The 23,097-nt window shown below is 45.0% G+C and overlaps 1 protein-coding gene across 17 annotated transcripts in view; it reads left to right on the forward strand.

Moving 5' to 3' along the window:
• The window catches only part of ESR1 (estrogen receptor 1), a 203,998-nt gene that overhangs the window by 31,689 nt on the left and 149,212 nt on the right, over positions 1–23,097 (forward strand). For 6 of the 17 annotated variants that reach the window (XM_088667299.1, XM_088667304.1, XM_088667305.1 and 3 more), the window contains exon 2: positions 7,806–7,944. The exons of the other annotated variants lie outside the window; for them this stretch is intronic. The gene's annotated coding sequence lies outside the window, so the exon portion shown is untranslated. The remainder of the gene's footprint in view (positions 1–7,805; positions 7,945–23,097) is intronic. 17 annotated transcript variants of the gene reach the window in all.

A 23,097-nucleotide genomic window follows, 5' to 3' on the forward strand; every position in this document is an offset into this window, starting at 1 on the left:
CATTGTATGTGCTTTCTAATAACTATTTGCCTGAATAGTCATACTATATGCAATTAATCCTTGTAAATTGGCAATAGTTTTCTCAATGGGAGCCAGAAATGACTTTCAGACTGTTGTCTGAACTCAATGTTTTCTAGAGGTTTGGGCAGAATAGTTCACACTTTGTCCTGTTGCGCTTTCAAATACAGTGGTACCTCAGTTTAAGAACAGCCCTGTTTACGAATGATTCGGTTTACGAACTCTGCAAAACCAGAAGTAGTGCCCCGGTTTGCGAACTTTACCTCGGTCTAAGAATGGAATCTGAATGGTGGAAGGGCACTGGCAGAAGGAGGCCTCATTAGGGAAAGCGCGCCTCTGTTTAAGAATGGTTTCAGTTTAAGAACGCACTTCCAGAATGGATTAAGTTCGTAAACCGAGGTACTGTACCAGTGTATGAGACGTGAAAAACTGGGGAATGGAAACAAAGTACTGTAGGCAGCTGTGATGTTATTGTTGCAAACCTCAGAAAGGCTTAGATGCAAGTCTCTTTTTATTCTAATCTGAATGCTTGTGGTTGGGAGTGGTTGAGATAAATGACTTGGGGTTCATCTTTCTGAAGTAATTATTTATTATATTAATTTGGCTTTCCCAAAAGTATAATAAATCCCAGAAAGTACTTTGCAGTATGTTTATCTTTATGCAGTGCCAAGCCATGTTCCTATCCTCATAAGAAACTGTTCTATTTGTGTTTGAGTTAGCAAATTCTGACCTGAAGCAAAATTACCCTTTTCAATAGGAAATGAAGACATGTTCCCTCTACTTCAGGATGAGAAGTAAATACAGTACAGTTTCATGGCCTGGGCAAGAACATTAAAAGCAATATCCTGGCCAACAGTTTGCTTACTCAGTATACAGTATTGCTCTTTTCCTAATTCACCAAACTGGATATGTTTTTCGTTCAGGACTGCTGTGTCACGTTGCTATGTTTTATGCCAGTCATACTGAATTTCAAGGAGGTGTCTGTGCATACAGTAATACACCTATATATAGATTTTAAATCATCAGGAAATTACCAACACTACAATCTATTTTTATTATTTTGTTAACACCTCATTTTCTTAAGCAGCCTTCCTGTGAACAATGAATTCCTTGTGGCACTGTTCATGGTCATTCTCACAATAGCTGGGAAGACACTTCTAAGGGGAAAGCTCTACAGTACTTCTAATTAACAACGCTTGAGGGATTTGATTTCTGCAAATTCCTGTGTAAGCTATCCTGATTTGCACCTCCCTGACTAAGGTGCGGATTAGAACATAATTATCTTTATGATTTCACCCTTCTCCAGATATTGTGATATGGTTCTTGGCTCAGAAAACATACAAAAATGTGTTAAACGGAGTAGTTTAGGAATTTGTTCAGAAATGCACACGTTGAGATAAAAATACATATTCAAATGCTATTTTGTGATAAAGTTTGTGTTCAAATATGGATATGTTTTTAAAGAATCCAGAATGAATTTAGGAGTGAGCACATGAAAAATTTACACAGACTGGAGATAGATGGATCTGTTCATTTCTTCAAATACACATTTTCAATTCCTTTTGCAATGATGCTAGGTACAATTAAAATAATACTTCTAGATATAATCATTTTTGAGCATTTTTTCATTATAACATGAAGGATATACTTATGTACGATGCCTTTAAAAAAGGTGGCTTATACAAGTTTTATGAAATGACAAAATGTGTAAGGTTTTGTTAAAAATAGCATATAAACGATTATTCTAGCTATAATGGGCTTCCTTTTCTTGAACTAAGAGTTATACAACCAGGGAATATTAAAGAAGATTCTAGCTATCATTTTTAAAAGTGGAACTACATATTATGGGAGACACAAAGCTGCAGACAAAAATGATGAGCTTGTGCCAAGTTATTCTCTTCCGTAATGTGGGAAACATGTGAATATTTGCAGAGAGAGAATTTGGGCCAAAAGTGAAATGAAATGAAATGAAATGTGGCAGGACTCAGTGTTGGCCTGGACACATCCAATAACCCAAATAACATAAACTAGACGAAACAAATGGCCAAGGCAGTGCTTTTTGTCTTGGAATACAAAAATGCCATTGGTCTTGGAATACAGAATGCCATTGGTCAGTTCACAGTTGACTGTGCGCCTTAAGTGATAGTTTTTGCAAAATAATCAAGGGTTCAAGCAGTCCAGTAAGACAGTGGGCAAATTCTAGGCATCTTGAGTAAAAAAAAAAATATGTTGGCTATTGGACAAGCTGAAATGATGATGACATAAGGAACCTCTAATGACCTGTATGAAATATGTTTGTGGAATCAGTCTGGTTTGAGGTTCAGAGGATGAAATCTTGCCAAATGTCCCATTGTTGTAAAAATAGCCATAATAGTATGAAGGTTTCCTCCTTCAATAGCAAGAGTTCTTGCGATGATCTGCTGGAACAGTGCAGTTGCATTTTTAAATGTTTTCCCTACAATTACAACTTTGGAGCATTTGTTTTTAATGCAAGTTGAAATGAATACAGTAGACAGCACAAGATCACTCTTGCTATTTTTAAAATGGGGGTCATCCATTTCAAATTGACTGGGCAAATCAGGTTTTCATCCTCCAGGAAACATAAAATTCTCAAGGGCCTGATGACTGCACCCATTAAAAATTGTACTTGAGAGCTGTGAATGAGGAACATTGTTCAGTAAATGTAACCACTGTTTTCTGTATGACATGATTTTAAATATTTTTAAAATACAACCATTGTATTTTCTCTTGTAAAATATTTTAATAGTGTAATAGCTAGAGACATGTGAACTTAAGTCCTGTGAGAAATTTCACCATGATTTATCCATTACTATTTTTTTTTTAAATTATCAGAAATTCCAGTGGCTTCAGTGGTTTCTGCCTTATTTGTTCAGTTATTGTTATGGAGATTATTAGCTTGATTCTGCCTCTCAAAATACAAGATTTTCACACAAACTCTTAAATGCACTGTAATAAAATTAAGCATATTTGGGTACTTTAATTTATTGTTCGAGGGAACAATCAGTAACATATAGTTTATAAAATTTGAAGCAGTTTTGTGTAACAGCATAAAAATGGGGTGAGGAAATATCCACCTTGTTACAATTTATGTATTTTTTTACCTTGCCCTTCTCATGCGCATGCATTATTTACAGCAAATAAAGATCACACTGAAATAACATTGAAATAAAATGCAGCAAAATATAATACAATGGAAGCAGACATAACAGGTTTTTTTAAAAGCACCTAGGCTTAATGGGATAAGATGGTCTACAGTTTTGGTGCAGCCACAGTGAACTCCTTATCTATTTTAACAGCCATCCTTGCTTCAATCATAATAAAGAGAAGGTTGAAACAACCAACTGAGCAGGTTGGTATGAGATTCAGTGATTAGGGCTGGCCCTAAACATTTTGTTGCCTGAGACAAATACGATGTCGGTGCCCATTCTGCTGGTGGACTGGCAGCTGAATCTTATCTCAACACTAATGACACCCCCCCCCAAAGGCTGTAGGTTAGTTTAGGGCTCACATGATGGGCCATGTGACATAACCCCTTTCTCATTCACCACAGACAGACAGCTGGGGGGCTCTCCAACATCTGCTTTAGGCAGCTGCTTCACTCTACCTACCGTAATAATGATAGAGCCAGCCCCCAGAAGTGCTCATTAGGTAACAAGGGCCCAAGCCATTCAAAGCTTTAAAGATAATTACCATCAGTTTGAATTGTGCCTAATACTTTAATGGTGTTCTGTATATGTTTCTGTTCCAGCCCATTTTTAATGATTGAGGCTATGTCACATTAGTGGCTTGAAACACAGTGAGGTAGTTTTCTCCCGCCACATTTTAAGTCACTTTTTAATGTTGCTGTTCATATCAGAGAGCAGGGCCGGCTCTAGGGGTAGGCTAGGTGGTGTGGGGTGCCAGGGCGCCGGGCCGGCAGGGGGGCGCTGCGTGGTGGAGCCACACAGCAGCCCACCAGCCGCGGCAAGAAACGGTGATCTCCGCACCACGGGGCCAGGGTGCCCGACATGCTTGAGACGGCCCTGCCAGAGAGTAGTTGGAAGGAACTTAATTTGTTTTCCCGTACTGAACTACAAATCACTGAAGCTCTTGTGTGCATGCACTTCCACAAGTAGCCTAGAGGGCAACAACATGAGAAAAGGCCTTTTCTGTGGTGACTCCCCATTTGTGGAATGCTCTTCCCAGGGAGGCTCGCCTGGAACCTTCATTACATATATTTAGGCACAGTGGTGTAGCATCAGTTTCTGGTGCCCGGGGTGCACAGAACCAACCCAGCCCTTGCTGATGGAGCAAAGTGGGGCTGCCTGCCCACCCACGCAGGGGGGAGTCCAGTCAGCCCGCATTTGGGTGGGTAGAGAGGAACACTGGGCCACGTTGGGGGTGACTGGTTGATGCATCCACAAAAAATTGTGTGCCCAGGGCTACAGCCCCACGCCCAGCACCCCCTTGCTACACCCCTGTTTAGGCACCAGGCAAAAGTGTTTATAACAAGGCCTTTGGATGATTGAATGTTCTATGTCCTTTTAAATGTGTTGGTTAGTGGAAGGTTATCGGTTTGCTTTTGTTTTATTTTGCATTTTGTGTTCTTTTGTATTTTCATATTGTGAACTATCCTGTGATCTTTGGATGAAGGGCGGTATGCACATTGTATTATTCGTATTCTTATTATTAATCAGCTGGAAGCTGGGTTGAGGGAAAGTGAAGCAAACAGGTGTATTTTTCAAGAAGCTACTGGATACTTATGGATTGGGTACTTGGCTTCAAACACTTTCAAAGGGTCTGAGCTGGAGCCCGAATAAGCAGCAATGTGTACGTATGTAGCCTATGACAGGAGATCCATTGCCATATTAGAAATGTGAATGTTTTAACATTTCAAATTCTAAGAACCAGATATAAATCAGAAACCATCCTGTCTGTGCTTTCTGTGCCACAGAAATGTCAAATACAAGCCAAGAAGATATGGGTCAAAAAGGGAAATGTGCCATTCAGAATTGTGACCCAACACCCCTGTTTTTTGCCTCATGTGTGCTATATAAAAAGAAGTGAGAATTTGAAGCCGAAATGGCATTAGGAAGCAGAACATATGCCAATTTGATATGATCTGTATAATTTTACCTGTAAATCTGTTAATCTAGGGCAGAAGTGGGGACTCAGGGGCCAGATGTGGCCTTCCAGTCCTCTGTGTGGCCCTCAGAACTCTTCCCAATCCACACACCATCTCCTCAGGCCACCCCTTCTTGATCATGCATTATACACCCTTGGAGTGTTTTTGCCTCCCTGGAATGTCTCCTTTAACTCTGATCATGCCTCTTGCTTATCTGGATGGAAGATAGACAGAGGTGGAAACTAGTGAACTGTACAAAGGTAAATTTTACATTCATTGCTCTGCCCACTGCTGGTATGTGGCCCTTGGAAGTTTGTGCAGAAAGGAATGAGGCTGTCAGACTGAAAAAGGTTCAATATATCAATTATATATGAGGGTGGTACATTAAAGTTGAAATGTTTAAAATTATAACATAAATAGTCTTAACATATCCAGGGTGAAGCTTTGGTTGGATGTATAATGAGATGCAGCACTAGATCTTTGATCTTCTGAAATGCTTGTTTCCTGACTTTACACTATGACCTGAACCATGGAACAAACCATAAAATAGGCAGACAGCACAATCCCTTCCTGAGCCAACCAGCAGGGTTTAATTTGGTCTCACATCTCACTCCAACACCTTTCTGCCTCCATGCCTTAGTAAGGTGGCTGGCATTGCCTTTCACACAAAAACTGTTAGGGCACTTTTAAAATTAAGTAACAAAGTAGTTTTAAATAACTGAACTGAAATAACAGTGAATTTTGTCTCCAAATGGTTGTGACAATGACAAAAGAGACAAGAGAAGTTGGGCAATTTACAGTAAGTCATCTGCATTCTAGCCTTTAATTTGATAATGTGGTTTGTCATCATGAGAAGAATTTTCCAGACTAGATATTTTCTTCAGAAGCAGTCCTCCAAAATGACATGTTACTTCTTACTGATTGAGTGGATTGCACCTCTTATGTGGTAGATCAACAGTGCCACTCCAAGGATAATGGCAGTTGACGGGGACTATAACACTGATTTAGAATCAGTGCACAAATAAAGGGATTCTTGCTTTGGGTAATATTACTAAGTAAACTGAATAGAAGGAAAACCCGATGCTTGGAAAGGGCAAATGGGAGTTACACAGCTTGTAGTTTATTATTTTCTATTAGCTGTGATCTGTCATTAAGGTGTTATGTTGCAAAGTTTTTATTTCTGGGAACTAAAACAGTGCCACAGGCAACAAAGAGGCTGCTATGTATCCAAGCATCCAAATAGCCCTTGAAGGGAAAATGGGAATTTCAAATAGCCAACCAATTAGTTTTTTTCTCACTTGGTAATCTAAATTTCCTGAAATAACGAAATGTGTTTCTTTGAAACATAAGTACCCTTTACAAACTACAGTCATACCTCTAGTTGCATTAGGTTCAGGTTGCGGATTTTCGGGTTGCGAACGCGGCAAACCCAGAAGTGTATACTTCTGGGTTTCACCCCGTGTGCAGAAGCATTTTGTGCATGTGCAGGAGTGCTCTATTGTGTCACACACAGAAGCGATGCTCTATTTATGCACTTTTTGGGGTGCGAATGGCACCCCATAATGGATCGCGTCCGTAAGTAGAGTTACCACTGTATAGTATTAGAAGTTTCTTCTAAATTGTCCGACCTGCCAGAATTTTTCCTGGAGATTAACATTACGATAAAGTTTCTCAGTATGCTTGAAATGCCAGCCTTACATCTCCAGGGAAATTCCTAGGTAAAATGTGTGCACTTGTCATCCTATGTTGATCTTCTAAGAGAACCCTATTGATTTCAGGAAAGTATGCATAGGATTGCAACCTTGATGTGTTTAATTTTGGAGACATTCAACCACAAGGCAATTATTACTGCCATATGTATGTGTTATCCATTTGGTGACACCTAAGCTGACTGGATGGCAATAAGAGTAATTTTCCATTAGCTAAATTTAGAAGACTGAACACTCATAAAGTTAAGCAACTGGTGTATGTGTTACTATGAGACTGTAGCCTTGATAACGTCAGAAAGAAAAGGTGTAACACTAAAAATTGCTTTCCATTGCTATAATTACTCCTGGAAGTGTTGATTCTGCAAGGTTGACTTCCTGTGCCTGTGTCTTTAGGGCAAGGAGGTTTTGTTTACAATTACAAATATTTTTAAAGTTATTTAAATAGATTGAATATCAATGTTCTTTTGTTCCCATCAAATACATGCTTTCCCCACTTTTCTAGTTTCTGAAAGCTACAAATTATATTTGGGTTAACTCACCAGAAGACTGAGCCAGTAGAGGTGACCTTTTGGGCTCCAGGGTTAGCAAAGAATTAGATAAGTACCTAACTAATATCCCTCTGCAGATTGCAACAGAGTGTGATCTGCAGCCACAGGATGTGTGGTGGTATGTAAGGTAAAGGTAAAGGTAAAGGACCCCGGACGGTTAAGTCCAGTCAAAGGCGACAGTGGGGTTGCGGTACTCATCTTGCTTTCAGGCTGAGGGCTTGCCCTCACTTTCAGGCTGTGTTTGTCCACAGACAACTTTCTGGGTCATGTGGCCAGCATGACTAAACTGCTTCTGGCACAACAGAACACCATGACAGAAACTAGAGCATACAGAAATGCCATTTACTTTCCTGCTGCAGCGGTACCTATTTATCTACTTACACTGGTATGCTTTTGAACTTCTAGGTGGACAGGAGCTGGGACAGAGCAATTGGAGATCACTCCGCCACAGGGATTTGAACTGCCGACCTTCAGATCAGCAAGCCCAAGAGCCTCAGTGGTTTAGACCACTGCACCATGCGTCTCCCATACATACTGTGTGGTGGTATGTATGAGTTAGTACAGGCATCCCCAAACTGTGGCCCTCCAGATGTTTTGGCCTACAACTCCCATGATCCCTAGCTAAGAGGACCAGTGGTCAGGGATGATGGGAATTGTAGTCCAAAACATCTGGAGGGCCGAAGTTTGGGGATGCCTGAGTTAGTAAGACCTTTGGTAATGGATGAGATAAAGTGTGCTCCATTGGGTAGAGTTTATAATTTAGGTGTGGAGTAGCCGAATTCAGATGACCTCCTCAATGCTTCACCACAGCTTCATTTCTAAAATGACATACCGGTAATTGGCCTGGCTCTCAAGAGATGTGGCGGAGAATGATAAGCATTGCGAATCATTTTGCACATGAGGAAAATGTTAGGAAAATGATTAATATCAACTCCTCTTCTTTAGCAGATTTTGGGCAACTAGGAAATGAAAAGTACAGACCGAATGTAAGAAAAGTATGAAAACGCTGTTATGCATTGTCAGGATTTTCATTGCCTCTTGCTCAGTCGCTGTCTCATATACTTGAAGTGATGAACAGTTCTCCTTTCTTTGTTCACCAGATCATTGACGCTAACTTCTACTTTATGACAGCTGCAAGTGTTCTGTGCCATATAGTAGAGAACCTATCTAAAAAGCCCAGCTAGCTCCAACATGCTGCTCAAGGCTTTTTGTGAGAGACTAAAAGAAATAATCTTCCTTTCCTCCTGAAAAAGATGTTATATTTCACTTCCAAAACAAAACCCACTCCTATAAATTGCCAGCTGAGTTCATGGGATATTACTTCTAGGAAAAAACATCCAGGAGGAAAAGAAGTGTGTGCAACTGTTGGTTTGAGCAGCTGGGAAAAGCAAAATGGGTTTTCTTTTTCTTTTTACAACCAAAATTTTTAATTAAACTGCCAATGCTTTAAACAAATGGCTGAGTGATAAAACTACTTACTCCTTTTCCAATACTTGTTTAATTTACATGGTGCTCTGTGGATTTTTGCTTCACAGAATGAAATGGACATATACAGGCTAAATCAATATTTCATGTGGCATTCTGGCATCAGCTACTTCTTAAGCAAAACATAAAGGAGCCCCTGGCCAAAGATGCTGCTTTACTGCGTGGCACACATCAGCTGGAAAATTACAGAATTTGGCCTCCAGCAGGGATATCCAGTACATCCTGAATCCTGCTAATCCCAAACTTACTTTGAAAGAAAGTTTATAGTCCTCTTACTTGGGTAAAGGCAACATAAGCTGACAAATGCATATTTCTACTGAATTTTAGGCTTTGCAGGGTGGTCCTGGAAGTCTCTGTTTAGAGGCAATTAAATATGTAAAAAGTGGGAGACCTTTCCCACTGGGTGTTTTTAAGAGGTGCAATAAATGGAATGATACATGTTGTGCACATGTGATAAAGAGACTTTGAAATATCACTTGTACATGGGAGCCCATCATGAATTTCAAGAAGGGACATTGCTAGGTATGTAAAGGACTGAGGCAGAGCCACATGACACAATGAGAAGTTAGGGATTATAGATCAAGCGTTGCTTACCTCTCAACCATTTTTAGTTCAAAACATGACCCTTGCCTTTGACCAGATTGTTAGGCTCTCAATATGTCACAGACGTGGGGGAGACTGTTGCTTTGTGATATCACAGAGCTAATAAGCGCAAGAGACAGGCCCGCTTACCCCCTTTGGGGGTGTGGCAGCGTTGCAGGAGCCATTGTCTCTCCCCACCCTCCACTGATGCTGGAGAGTTGGGATGCCAGGAGCTATCCTGAGCCGGAGATCCGGCTCTGCTCTCTTCTCTTTAGCGGTCACTCGTAGCCAAGTAAGATTGTCTTCCATGAACACAGTCTTAACAGTGAGTCCGTAAGTGACTGTGGAGGCCAATTCTGGATCCACACGTCCTTCCACAGTGGGGACAAAGGTTTCCGGGTGGGAGTTGATAACAGTGAGGGTTTGCCAAATGTGCCTTCCTCACTTAGCACGTTTCTCCCTTTCGTCATGAGTTCTAGCATCTTCAAAGTCCATGACACCTTTGGTAAAGACTGTTATCCAATTGGAGTACTCTCATGCCAGTGTTTCCCAGTTGTCAGTCTTTATATTACTTTTTATTTTATTTTAGATTTGCCTTGAGACAGTCTTTAAATCTCTTTTGTTGACCACCGGCATTACACTTTCCATTTTTAAGTTCAGAGTAGAGTAGTTGCTTTGGAAGACGATAAACAGGCATCCGCACAACATCAACAAAGTTGATGTTAAAGAATCATTGCTTCAACACTGGTGATCTTTGCTTCTTCCAGTACACTGGCATTAGTTCACCTGTCTTCCCAAGTAATGTGTAAAATTTTTATGAGACACCGTTGATGGACGCTTCCAAGGAGTTGGAGATGGCATTTATAAATGACCCAATCATACAGTAAGGTTGGTAGTTCAAAAGCTTTTGGTTTCCCTGTCAATGTTCTAGTCCTCAAACACACTGCACTTCCATCGGGAGAAAGCTGCACTTACAGAGCTCAGGCGATGCTGATTTTCGGCATCAATGTCAGCCCTTGTGGAAAGGTAGGAGAAGTGAATGACACTTTCCAGCATTACACCATTGTTGTTGTTTAGTCGTTTAGTCGTGTCCGACTCTTCGTGACCCCATGGACCATAGCACGCCAGGCACTCCTGTCTTGCACTGCCTCCCGCAGTTTGGTCAAACTCATGTTCGTAGCTTCGAGAACACTGTCCAGCCATCTTGTCCTCTGTCGTCCCCTTCTCCTAGTGCCATCAATCTTTCCCAACATCAGGGTCTTTTCCAAGGATTCTTCTCTTCTCATGAGGTGGCCAAAGTATTGGAGCCTCAGCTTCACGATCTGTCCTTCCAGGGAGCACTCAGGGCTGATTTCCTTAAGAATGGATAGGTTTGATCTTCTAGCAGTCCATGGGACTCTCAAGAGTCTCCTCCAGCACCATAATTCAAAAGCATCAATTCTTCGGCGATCAGCCTTCTTTATGGTCCAGCTCTCACTTCCATACATTACACCATAGAGTTGGATTTGTGGTGCTGCAGGGAGGTTGTTTTGTGCTTGTTGGTGCAGCGCTTTGGTTTTCTGGATGTTGAGCAATAGGTCAAGTTTTCATAAGCTTCTGCGAAGATATTTAGGATGGTTTGGAGTTCATCCTCAGAGTGTGCACACACTATGTTGGCATCAGCATACTGAAGCTCTATCACGGTAACCTTATTCTTTGCTTTCAGGCTACTCAGATTAAGGAACTTTCTATCTGTTTGATATATGATTTCATACCCGGGCAGAGTTTCACTTTGACAAAGTGTAGGATCATGGCAATGAAAATAATAAATAGAGTTGGGGTGATAACATAGTCTGAAGCTATTTTTGGTCATCTGCATACTATCCCATGCTTTTTCCTGTAGGACTAATTGCAGTCATTAACAGTTGTCAACAGGTTTACCATACCCATTGAGCCAATCACCCTTCTCCTACTACCCTTCTGAGAAATACCCCACCCTACCACTATATATAAGGGTCTGGTGACTTCTGCTTCACTTGAAGAAGTGTGCATGCACATGGAAGTTTATACCAGAACAAACTTAGTTGCTGCTGGACAATTATTATTATTTTGGACTGCGTCAGACCAACAGCGCTACCTACCTGAATCTAGAATCATTATATCTAGTTTATGGCGCAGGTCATCATCCGACGAATTTTGAGCACTGCTGTGCAGAATCTGGCAACGTATGTTGTAGCAGGATTGGTATCTGAAAGCAGCAGAGACAATAGAATTGTCCTGTGCACCCTGGTTACTTATGCAGCAATGGTAAGATGAGGCTAGTACAAATGTCTCTGTAATAAAGACATTGGAGAAGCACATGCTCTTTTTTTTCTATTTGTCCAGAGTCACAGAGGCATTTTCTCTCCAGGTAAGCAATCTTCCTGTATCGGCCTTCAAGGATAGCCGAGGGGAGGGCATGACATCGAGCCAAGGTAAAGGCCCTCCAGTGTTTAGGGACTTCAAGTTTAGCTAGATATGCCATAGGGGAGGCAGAGTACCTGAAGGATTCATTGGCAATAAAAGTTGGGGTCCTGGCTAGATCCAATTGGCACTCTGTGTCTGCTACACATTGTTTTATGAGAGCTTTGGCCTGTTCATATCCCATGCTGTGTAGAAAACCTGGAGAGATTTTAATTGCCACAGCCTGTTTCTATGTGGTTTGAAAATCATCATTCATAGTTACTGGGGCAAGGCCAAGGGGAAATAAAGATAGTCCGTTGGCATTCCTAAAGTCTGCTGGGATCTAATCTCTCTTTCCCAGAATTTTTCAATGAGCTTGTGTTGTGTAAGTTCAATTCTGCCCACTTTGAAGACTTCGGCAGTTATCCCACCAGGTCTGCTGGCTTTGTTGTTTTTCATTTGGTTAATAGCTGTACATAACTCTCCCAGATTTGGAGATACTGCAAGCTCATTTCTAATTTGTTTTTGTGGAATTTGTGAGAGGACCTCAGCAGCTATGGGTGAGTTGTTGTTAAGGAGATGCTGGTAATGTTCTTTGCAGGGCAATGCAATAGCTTCTTTGTCTTTTAGAAGTGTGGTACCGTCTGTTGATCATAGGGGGCATATGCCATGATTTCTTGGCCCATAGATCCAGCCCCGCACCTGCCTGCTGAATTCGTCAGGGCACACTCTGGGGATGGGCCTGATGGAGCAATCAGGCTTCCCTTAGGTCTGCTCCCAGGGAATTTAAAACTATTCATGCTGGCCCCCGACACCCAGCTCTCCTTTCTTAGATCAATCTACCCACCCACTCAATTATTGCATTTCACATACTGATTTGACTTGGCTATGGCAACAGTGGTCACCGTATTAGCAGGGCCAGGTAGGAATTTGCCTATCAGGCAAATTGGTTAGGGCCTGAAGTTTTTGCCTACCTCATAGCAATCATTCAACTTGGGCAGTTTGGGCATTGGGTAGGTAACCTTAGTCTTAGATGGTGTGGGGAGGCTGTACCCTCTTCTTCCCCTCCATACGTAGGGTATCCTGATAAGGGGATCCAGGAAGGAGTTGCTTCTGTCCATATGCCCAGATGGGGGCTTGGACCTTAGCGCTTCTCTAGGCGGTGATCCCTGCAGGGATCCCCCTATTTGATGTAAGACATAGGAATCCCCACTGCCGGGTTGACGCTTGATGTCATTTCTGGCAGGCATTTCTAGTTCTTAATATTTAATGAAGATATCTGTTTAAAATCCTTCAATCTTAAACCAGAACACCCCAATGTTTCACAACTGCCTTTAATGGTATTAATGTTTGTACCTGAACATGTTCTACCCTGACTTTTCTGTAATGCTATTTATTAGTCTATGAGGCAACTGATAAAAATGTAATTCCACTGTCAGCCAATTTATGGGGTTGTTGATTTGAGAATTTCTATCTATTAGTCCACAGAAGGATTGTGTATGTGTGTTAAAACAAACAAACAAACAAACAACCTCATCAGGCATAAGTTGATTGTGCAAAGCTGTAATTCTCTTGGATTTGCATTTCCCTCTGAATATTTTACCCCTTCATGGATCACTGCCTTGTTGTGGCAGTGCTTAAAATTCTACAAGGCAGGCTTAGGCAGTATGTGGACCGAGAACTCCCAGAAGTGCAAGCTGGATTTCGAAGGGACAGAGGAACCAGAGACCAAATAGCAAACATGCGCAGGATTATGGAGAAAGCTAGAGAGTTCCAGAAAAACACCTACTTCTGCTTCATTGATTATGCAAAAGCCTTTGACTGTGTCGACCACAGCAAAATATGGCAAGTTCTTAAAGAAATGGGAGTGCCTGATCACCTCATCTGTCTCCTGAGAAATCTCTATGTGGGACAAGAAGCTACAGTTAGAACTGGATATGGAACAACTGATTGGTTCAAAATTGGGGAAGGAGTACGACAAGGTTGTATATTGTCCCCCTGCTTATTTAACTTAGATGCAGAATTCATCATGCAAAAGGCTGGACTAGACGAATCCCAAACTGGAATTAAGATTGCCGGAAGAAATATCAACAACCTCAGATATGCAGATGACACAACCTTGATGGCAGAAAGCGAGGAGGAATTAAAGAACCTTTTAATGAGGGTGAAAGAGGAGAGCGCAAAATATGGTCTGAAGCTCAACATCAAAAAAACCAAGATCATGGCCACTGGTCCCATCACCTCCTGGCAAATAGAAGGGGAAGAAATGGAGGCAGTGAGAGATTTTACTTTCTTGGGCTCCTTGATCACTGCAGATGGTGACAGCAGTCACGAAATTAAAAGACGCCTGCTTCTTGGGAGAAAAGCAATGACAAACCTAGACAGCATCTTAAAAAGCAGAGACATCACCTTGCCAACAAAGGTCCATATAGTTAAAGCTATGGTTTTCCCAGTAGTGATGTATGGAAGTGAGAGCTGGACCATAAAGAAGGCTGATCGCCGAATAATTGATGCTTTTGAATTATGGTGCTGGAGGAGACTCTTGAGAGTCCCATGGACCGCAAGAAGATAAAACCTATCCATTCTGAAGGAAATCAGCCCTGAGTGCTCACTGGAAGGACAGATCGTGAAGCTGAGGCTCCAATACTTTGGCCACATCATGAGAAGAGAAGACTCCCTGGAAAAGACCCTGATGTTGGGAAAGATGGAGGGCACAAGGAGAAGGGGACGACAGAGGACAAGATGGTTGGACAGTGTTCTCGAAGCTACGAACATGAGTTTGACCAAACTGCGGGAGGCAGTGGAAGACAGGAGTGCCTGGCGTGCTATGGTCCATGGGGTCACGAAGAGTCGGACACGACTAAACGACTAAACAACAACAACTGAATATTTTTTCTTTGCAGGATATGCTTTTTAAATATGAGAATAAAGAATAAACATTTTTGGAAGAAAACTATTTATACTATGATATGACACATATTGGTCTCCTGCTGTGATCAGCACTCTATACCTGGGCTGAAATAAAACATTTTGAATAATATGAAAGGAAATCAATGTGTCTGATTCATTCTGAAAAACAATATATCTTCTGCAATACCTCACAATATTTTATTTTCCCTTAAGCATAAGCATATTTGTTATAGTAAAACAGTGAAGAAACAGGAGCATCAACAAACAACAGAAATAATTTGGGTTGTTTTTTTCCATTGGAGGCAATTGCACAGGCCATCTGTTGAATTTAAACTGGTCCCTGCCTCAGTTCCAGTGCCTAAATGATTTAGCGGTTTAATTTGTTTTGTGAAAATTTCCCTTTTTGGCAGACAAATATGTCACCATAAGAGTTGTGAAAGTAGCTGAAATTATAATGAAAGTGTTCTTCAACCTTGACTCCCAAGTAGATGTTGGCATCCTCAGGCAACTCATCCAGTGATCAGGAAAATATGGGGAACCAGCCTACATCACTACCGTACAGGTCTCAAAATGATGTTTCCTGTGACTAAAGGAAAACTGCTTACAGCATGAGAAATCAATTCCCCCCCCCAAAAAAAACCTGTGGGCAGAATTGTTTTTTTTTGGGGGGGGTTAATCAAATTCTTAAACTCTGCTGCTTTTCACAATTTAGTCAAATCACGCTCCTCATGTCTGCATCAAATCTCGGGACAATAGAGGCATGCACCTTGGGGTGAGTTTAAACTGTTGGAAAGTTGCAGCACCTGCTGTGGCTGTAGAGAAGAAATCCACTCCACTTCCCAGTGGGGAAGAATTGCGATGGACCGCGTGGCCACCCACTCTCCTCCAGGGGCGGGGATGCTCTTTGGCACTGTCCAGGGGATCCTGGCCACATCATCATTCGGCCGGCCAATCAGCTGGCTGGGTGTGTGTGGCCGGGACCCACTTAAACTGAGGCGCAAGCCTTTAGGGCTCTTGTGGCGTTCAGGCATTGGGTGACCTTATGATGGGGGAGGGGAGGTCTGGCCAACACCTGCCCCTCCATGCTTAGGTGTATTCCGTTAAAGGAATCCAGGGGTGTGGATCTTGTCCGAAGCCCGGGGCGGGGCTAGGGCCATGCCACGACCCTTCAGGAACCCAGGGGGGAGCTCGAGTTGGTTTGGATCGACAGGGCTCCCCCTACCGGGGGTTTACCCTACCAGACTTCCTGCACAGCAGGAAGGAGTCAGATATAGCCTGGTCTACTCAATTCCAGAGCCAATATCACTCACATTCTGTAACCAATAAAGTTGTGGCCTAAATTTGCCCAAGAACATTAGCTTTATATCCTGTGTCTTAGTGTTTGTTATGTACTGAGCTGAATCCTAGAACAATAGGATTCAGAATCAGCGGGAGCTACCCAATCCAACTCCAGGTGGAAGTGAATCCGCAACCTGATTGGCCTGCTGGAGCAGCCAATCAGGCGGCTGGCAGAAGTGAATCTGCTACCTGATTGGCCTGTAGGAGCAGCCAATCAGGCTGCAGGCAGAAGTCAATCCACAATATAATTGGCCCACAGGTGTAGCCCTGAAGTAGCCAATCACGCAAGGCCCATTGTGTAAATAATGTATATAAGCAGATGGTTTTGGGAAAAGAGCCATTCGTCTTCTCTTCTTCTCCTTGATGAATATGAGCTGAATAAAGAGCATGAAATTCACTCTCGACTCCGAGTATATTTCACTGGCGACGAAGGTGGGATCCTGCTGAGCTGACCGCCACCACGCACTGCACCGCAGCACCGCCACCTGCTGCACCGCTGCATCGCACCGTGCATCCAGGCTTCAGCTCCAGGACCCAAGGAACCCAGAATGGCAACCGACAGCAGCTTCTTGCCATTCAAACCAGCATCAGGAGACTGGGAAGGGTACGCCGCCCGTTTCAACTTCCTCCTGCAAGCGAAAGAAGTCACCAACGATGCCATGAAGAGGGCGACATTCTTCAGCGTCTGTGGAGAGGAGACGTTTGAAATCGCCCGGGCTCTCCTTGCACCTAGAGATGTCGCTACCGTCTCTTACAAAACAATAATGGAACGGCTGAAGGAGCACTTTTCACCACAGCCCTCGGTGGTAGCTTGCCGAAATGCCTTCTATGCAAAGCGGCAAGCCCCGGGGGAAACCATAACTGGGTTTGTGACCTCCCTCCGCCAAGCCGCCGGTTATGCAACTTCTCAGAGTTGGAGAACATGCTTCGTGACCGCCTCGTCGGTGGCCTGAGGGACGAGATGTTGCAACGACGCCTCTACGCCAAAAAAGACCTCACGTTCCAGATTGCTCTGGAGGAAGCCCTGGCAACCGAAGCCGCCGAGAGGTCAACGCAAGAGGCACGACCGGCCCCGCCATCCCAACCGAGGGTCTACCACGAAGACCTCACCGACGAATCCGAATCTGACAGGGAGGAAGTACACCGAGTACAGCGGCGCACTCAAGCAGCACACACACCACAGCAGCCTCGACGAGAAGGAGGGAACTGTGCAAGCTGCGGGGAGAACCACGAGAGGAGGACCTGTCGTTTCCGCAACGCAGAGTGCAGGCAGTGCAGAAAATTGGGACACATCGCCCGGGTGTGTCGGGCTCGACTCACCCGTCGACAAGCATCAGATGACCGACCCAGGAGCCCCAGGTCACACGGCACCATGCACCAAGGCAACTCGACGGAGATCACGGACTACCAGGTATTCCAGTTGCCCCATCCCAGCACAGAGAAAATTTATATAGAGGTACAGATAGAGGGAGCCCCATGCCGCATGGAGCTGGACACGGGTTCAACTCTATCCATAATCTCGGCCCGAACATTAAGGGAACTGTGCCCTAATGGGGGTCCCAAACTAAGGCCGGCCCCATTCACCCTCCGGGACTTCCAGAAACGTAAGGTCCCTACAATGGGGGTGGGGACCTTCAGGGTGCAATATCGAGGGCGAAAGCAACAATTGGACTTGCTGGTAGTTAAGGGCCCCTACGTTAGCTTACTGGGACTGGCATGGTTTGGACCTCTGGGGCTAGCCGTTACCGGGGTGAACCGCACTAGCTTACAAGTGGACGTGGACGCCCTATGCAAAGAGTTTCCAGGGGTTTTCGATGGGGCATTGGGACGATATACAGGACCCCCCATTGCCCTACAGCTAGACCCCGCTGTACGACCCATCAGGCACAAGGCCCGCCGGGTCCCGTTCGCCCTGAAACCCCGCATAGACGAGGAATTGGACCGGCTCGTGGAGCAAGGAGTGCTGGAGCCGGTGCCCAACGCCCCCTGGGAAACTCCAATTGTCACACCCGTCAAGCCTAATGGTTCGGTCCGCATCTGTGCAGACTACAAATGCACCATAAACAAGGCTCTCACGGCCCATGCATACCCAGTGCCAGTGGTCAGCCATGTCCTCGCCACCCTGGCTGGGTCAAAAATCTTTGGCAAACTGGACTTGGCCCAAGCGTATCAACAGTTGCCTGTGGACGAAGCCACAGCAGAGGCTCAGACGATTGTGACGCACAGAGGGGCATTCAGAGTAAAGCGGCTGCAATTTGGCGTTAGCGTGGCACCAGGCATATTCCAGAATCTAATGGACTCTCTCCTTAAAGGGATTCCTGGCGTCACCCCCTTCTTCGATGATGTACTGATCGCCGGGCCCACACCAGACGAATTTGAGGACCGCCTCCGCTCCGTCCTGCACCGTTTCCAGACGGCGGGCCTCAAGGTGAAGCGGGAAAAGTGTTTACTGGGAGTGCCGCAGGTGGACTTTCTGGGATTTAAGGTGGACGCAGACGGGGTCCATCCAACCGGTGACAAGGTACGGGCCATTTGTGAGGCCCCAGCGCCCAAGAGCAAGCCCGAACTTCAGTCATTCTTGGGACTATTGAACTTTTACCATGCCTTCCTTCCCCATAAGGCAGCGGTAGCGGAGCCCCTACACAGACTCCTAGATAAAAGGGCCCCTTGGGTGTGGAGCCAGCGACAAAGGGCCGCATTCCAGGCAGTCAAGGACTTGCTCGTCTCAAACTCGGTCTTGGCACACTTCGACGAGAGGCTGCCAGTGGTGCTGGCATGCGACGCCTCTCCCTATGGCATCGGCGCTGTCCTGGGACACCAACTCCCGGATGGAAGAGAGGTGCCGGTGGCATACTTCTCCCAGACGCTTGCTGCAGCCGAACGAAACTACTCACAGATTGACAAGGAAGGTCTGGCAATCGTGAAGGGCGTAAAAAAATTCCATGATTTCTTGTACGGGCGGCCCTTTACCATAGTGACTGACCACAAGCCGTTGCTTGGCCTGTTTGCCCCCGAGAAGCAGACCCCCCAAGTGTTGTCTCCACGTGTCCTCAGGTGGTCAATTTTCCTTGCCGGCTACCAGTATGCACTAATCCACCGCCCTGGGAAGGCGATGGGCCACGCAGACGCACTCAGCAGGCTACCACTACCAGAAACAGGCCCCGACCCAGCGCCTGCGCAAGAGGTTATGACCCTGGAGCTGCTTCCCGACCGACCCATTCAGGCACAAGAAGTTGCGCACCATTCCACAAAAGATAGGGTCATCTCCCGGGTCCTGGACTGGGTGTGGCGAGGATGGCCCAGCAGCAGCCCCGGGCCAGAATTCGCTGGCTACACAAACCGCAAACATGAACTGTCGGCCCACAAGGGGTGCCTGTTATGGGGAAGCAGGGTTGTTGTTCCCCAGCCCCTCCGCAAAAGGGTCCTCACAGCCCTACACGAGACACACCCAGGGGTAGTGAGGATGAAGGCCCTTGCCAGGAGTTATGTGTGGTGGCCGGGGATTGACAGAGAGATAGAGGCCTGGGTCCAACACTGCCAGACCTGCCAAGAATCCCGCCCGGATCCCCCAAGGGCCCCAGTCCAGCCCTGGGAGTCCGCCCGACATCCATGGTCACGCTTGCACGTGGACTTCGCTGGCCCGTTCCAGGGAAAAACATTCTTCATAGTGGTGGATTCCTACACCAAATGGCTGGAGGTCGCACTGGTACCGTCCACTTCTACGGCGGCAGCCATCCGGGTACTACGTAAGCTGTTTGCAACCCACGGGCTCCCTGACACCCTCGTCTCAGACAATGGAACCGCATTCACGTCAGAGGAGTTCCAGACCTTCACAGCGCAGAACGCCATCCGCCACATCCGCTCAGCACCATTCCACCCTGCCACCAATGGCCAAGCGGAGCGCATGGTGCGGACCACCAAGGACAGCCTCCGCCGCATAACACAAGGGGACTGGGAATACCGCCTTGCCGCATTTCTTCTAGCACAGCACAGCACCCCAAGCACAACGACGGGCCGGAGCCCAGCTGAACTACTCATGGGCCGGCGCCTTGCAACTAGACTGGACCGACTTCACCCCGACAGAGCTCAGGATGAGGTAGTGGTGGGGAAAGGCAGGAACCCCCGGACATTTGTGGCCCAGGACCCAGTGTATGCAAAGAATTTTGGGGCAGGCCCAGCATGGGTACCCGCCACAGTCACCAAGGTGACCGGTCCCGTGTCGTACGAGGTACTAACGGAAGGGGGGCAATGTTGGCGCCGCCACTGCGACCAGCTACGGCGACGATTCCCAGGAGGAACCCGGGAGGAGAGCGGGACAGAGGGGTCCCAAGGGGACAGCAGGGCAGTGAGGCCTGTAGAGCGAGAGGGGTGGGCAGGGGAAGCAGAAGCAGTAGGCACAGAGGGGCGCCCCGAGGCTGGAAGGACACCGGAACCAGAGTCACAACCTAGTGGTCCAGTGGCGCCAGACCAGACAGCCCCGGCACAGCCAGCGGCCTCGGAACACGAGCCAGAACCAGAACCCCTGACCAAGGAACACCCCAGGCCACAACGCACACGGAGGCGGCCAGCAGACCTTGGGGACTACGAATGCAACTTCCCGGGCAGGACTGGAACTTAGAGGGGAGGGGTGTTATGTACTGAGCTGAATCCTAGAACAATAGGATTCAGAATCAGCGGGAGCTACCCAATCCAACTCCAGGTGGAAGTGAATCCGCAACCTGATTGGCCTGCTGGAGCAGCCAATCAGGCGGCTGGCAGAAGTGAATCTGCTACCTGATTGGCCTGTAGGAGCAGCCAATCAGGCTGCAGGCAGAAGTCAATCCACAATATAATTGGCCCACAGGTGTAGCCCTGAAGTAGCCAATCACGCAAGGCCCATTGTGTAAATAATGTATATAAGCAGATGGTTTTGGGAAAAGAGCCATTCGTCTTCTCTTCTTCTCCTTGATGAATATGAGCTGAATAAAGAGCATGAAATTCACTCTCGACTCCGAGTATATTTCAGTGTTTTTATTTCTCCTTGAGGGGGTGTTTACGGGGTCTCAACACGCAACTTTATTGACCAGGGGCTGCCCTGCTTAAGGTGGGCAGTAGCTGACCAGTGAGGCATGATGGCTATTTAAGAAACAGTAGCTAAGGAAGCTTTCACAAAACGGGCCCAGCACCCCTTAATTCAAGTACCGCAATCAAAAGATGTATCTTAAAACTACAGAGCCATGCTACTTAGTGTTTCAATGGGACGGCACAAGGCCAATGAGCATGTTATGTAAAATCAAAATCAAAACTTGTGGCCCTTCAGATATGGTTGGACTCCAAATCCCATCATCCCTGATCATAGGCCATGCTAACTGGGGCTGATGTGAGTTGGAATCCAACAACATTTGGAGGTTTATGGGTTCACCATCCCTGTATTAATCTAGCTGCTGTGCTGTGCCTATATATTCCTGGTCAAATGTTCTGATGTTATGGTTAATTTTAACATATATGATCCTTTGCATCTTTTTAATAACTTCATTGCATACCACTTAGAAACCATGGTTTTTGCAGTATATAAATTGTTGAAATAAATAGATATAATAGTTGTTGAAATAAATACATTAAAAATAGCAGCAGGGAAGGAAGATTTTAGGTTAGGGAAACAGTGCATCACCCAATCCAGATAGCTTTTTCTTCATAACAAAAGAGGCTATCTTAATCACACTTTTAAAAAAGCGTGATGCTTTCTGCTAGCTGAATGATGCAGTAGTAAATTCATTAGAGGAATTAATTAGGGTTGTATCCACCGAAGTTCTCATTATTGCAAGGACTTCCACTTCACAATAGGATGAGTTTTCCTGCATGCACCCTTACCCCCATCTGCTCCAGGGGGTTGGGGGAACCCCTTTAACTTTTGGGGGGCATAAGGACATGCAGTGAGAGGAAGAAGAAATTCCATTGCACAGGCAGAAGTCATTCAGGTGACTTTGTTGCATATGTGTTTGGTATGGCTACAATGCATGGTGTAGTTGCATTATTTTGTGTCCTTTGAACCAAGAATATCCCCTTGGATCCAATAAAGTAATAGAATTGTCAGAGTTGGGAGGGGGGGGGTCCAGTAGGCCATCTAGTCCAATCTCCTGCACAATGTTCAGTTATCCAGAGTTAGATGACTCCCAACACACATCTGCCCAGCCTCTGCTTGAAGATCTGCAGTGCTGGAGAGCACACCAACCATCTATTGGTTCCATTGTCAAACTGCTCGAAACTTCCAGAGGTTTTTCCTAATAGAATTTATTCTCAAATAACTATTCATGGAATTGTGATCTTTCATGGCTAGTAATGAAGGCATGCATCATCTGTTCTGTTCCGTCAACTAGTCATCCCCAAAATGTCAGAGGTAGCAGGAACAATATACAGAGCTCTCAGGCAGGGGGTAGGAAGGACAGGACAGGTGGGAAGCCTTCCCCCCCCCCCATACTAAACCTTTGTTTTATTCCCACAGTGGCAAGATGCTTTAGCTTCAGCTTAGGTACTGTAAAATTGTCCATGCCACATGTCCTCATGGATAAAACAGCAGGGAGGAATTAACAATCCAACCTGATATGCATTCTTTGGATAGTCTGTGTATGTAAGGATAGACAAATTGGTCTATTTCTAGTCTGCATCACTTTCAAATTTTCATCACTATTTTGTTCTGCTCCTACAAATAAAAAATCTACAAATATCTAAAAAATTCTACAAATAAAAAAATCTGCAAATTACATCTCCACAAATATTCATGTTGAGATTTGTATTTCTCAAATATGCATTTTAAAACATTGATACATTTTTGGAACCAATTAAGAGTCCACATTGAGGAAATGTTGGTAAGTAATATGGCTGAGGGATGCCACTCAGATCAGAATATATTAAGATTAGCAGAGGTAAAACATTGTTATTTGTGGGTTGAGAACATATTTATTAGTATTTTAACCATCTATAT

Source organism: Zootoca vivipara, chromosome 3 (genome assembly GCF_965207765.1).
Source record: "Zootoca vivipara chromosome 3, rZooViv2.hap1.1, whole genome shotgun sequence".
Classification (NCBI taxonomy): domain Eukaryota; kingdom Metazoa; phylum Chordata; class Lepidosauria; order Squamata; family Lacertidae; genus Zootoca; species Zootoca vivipara.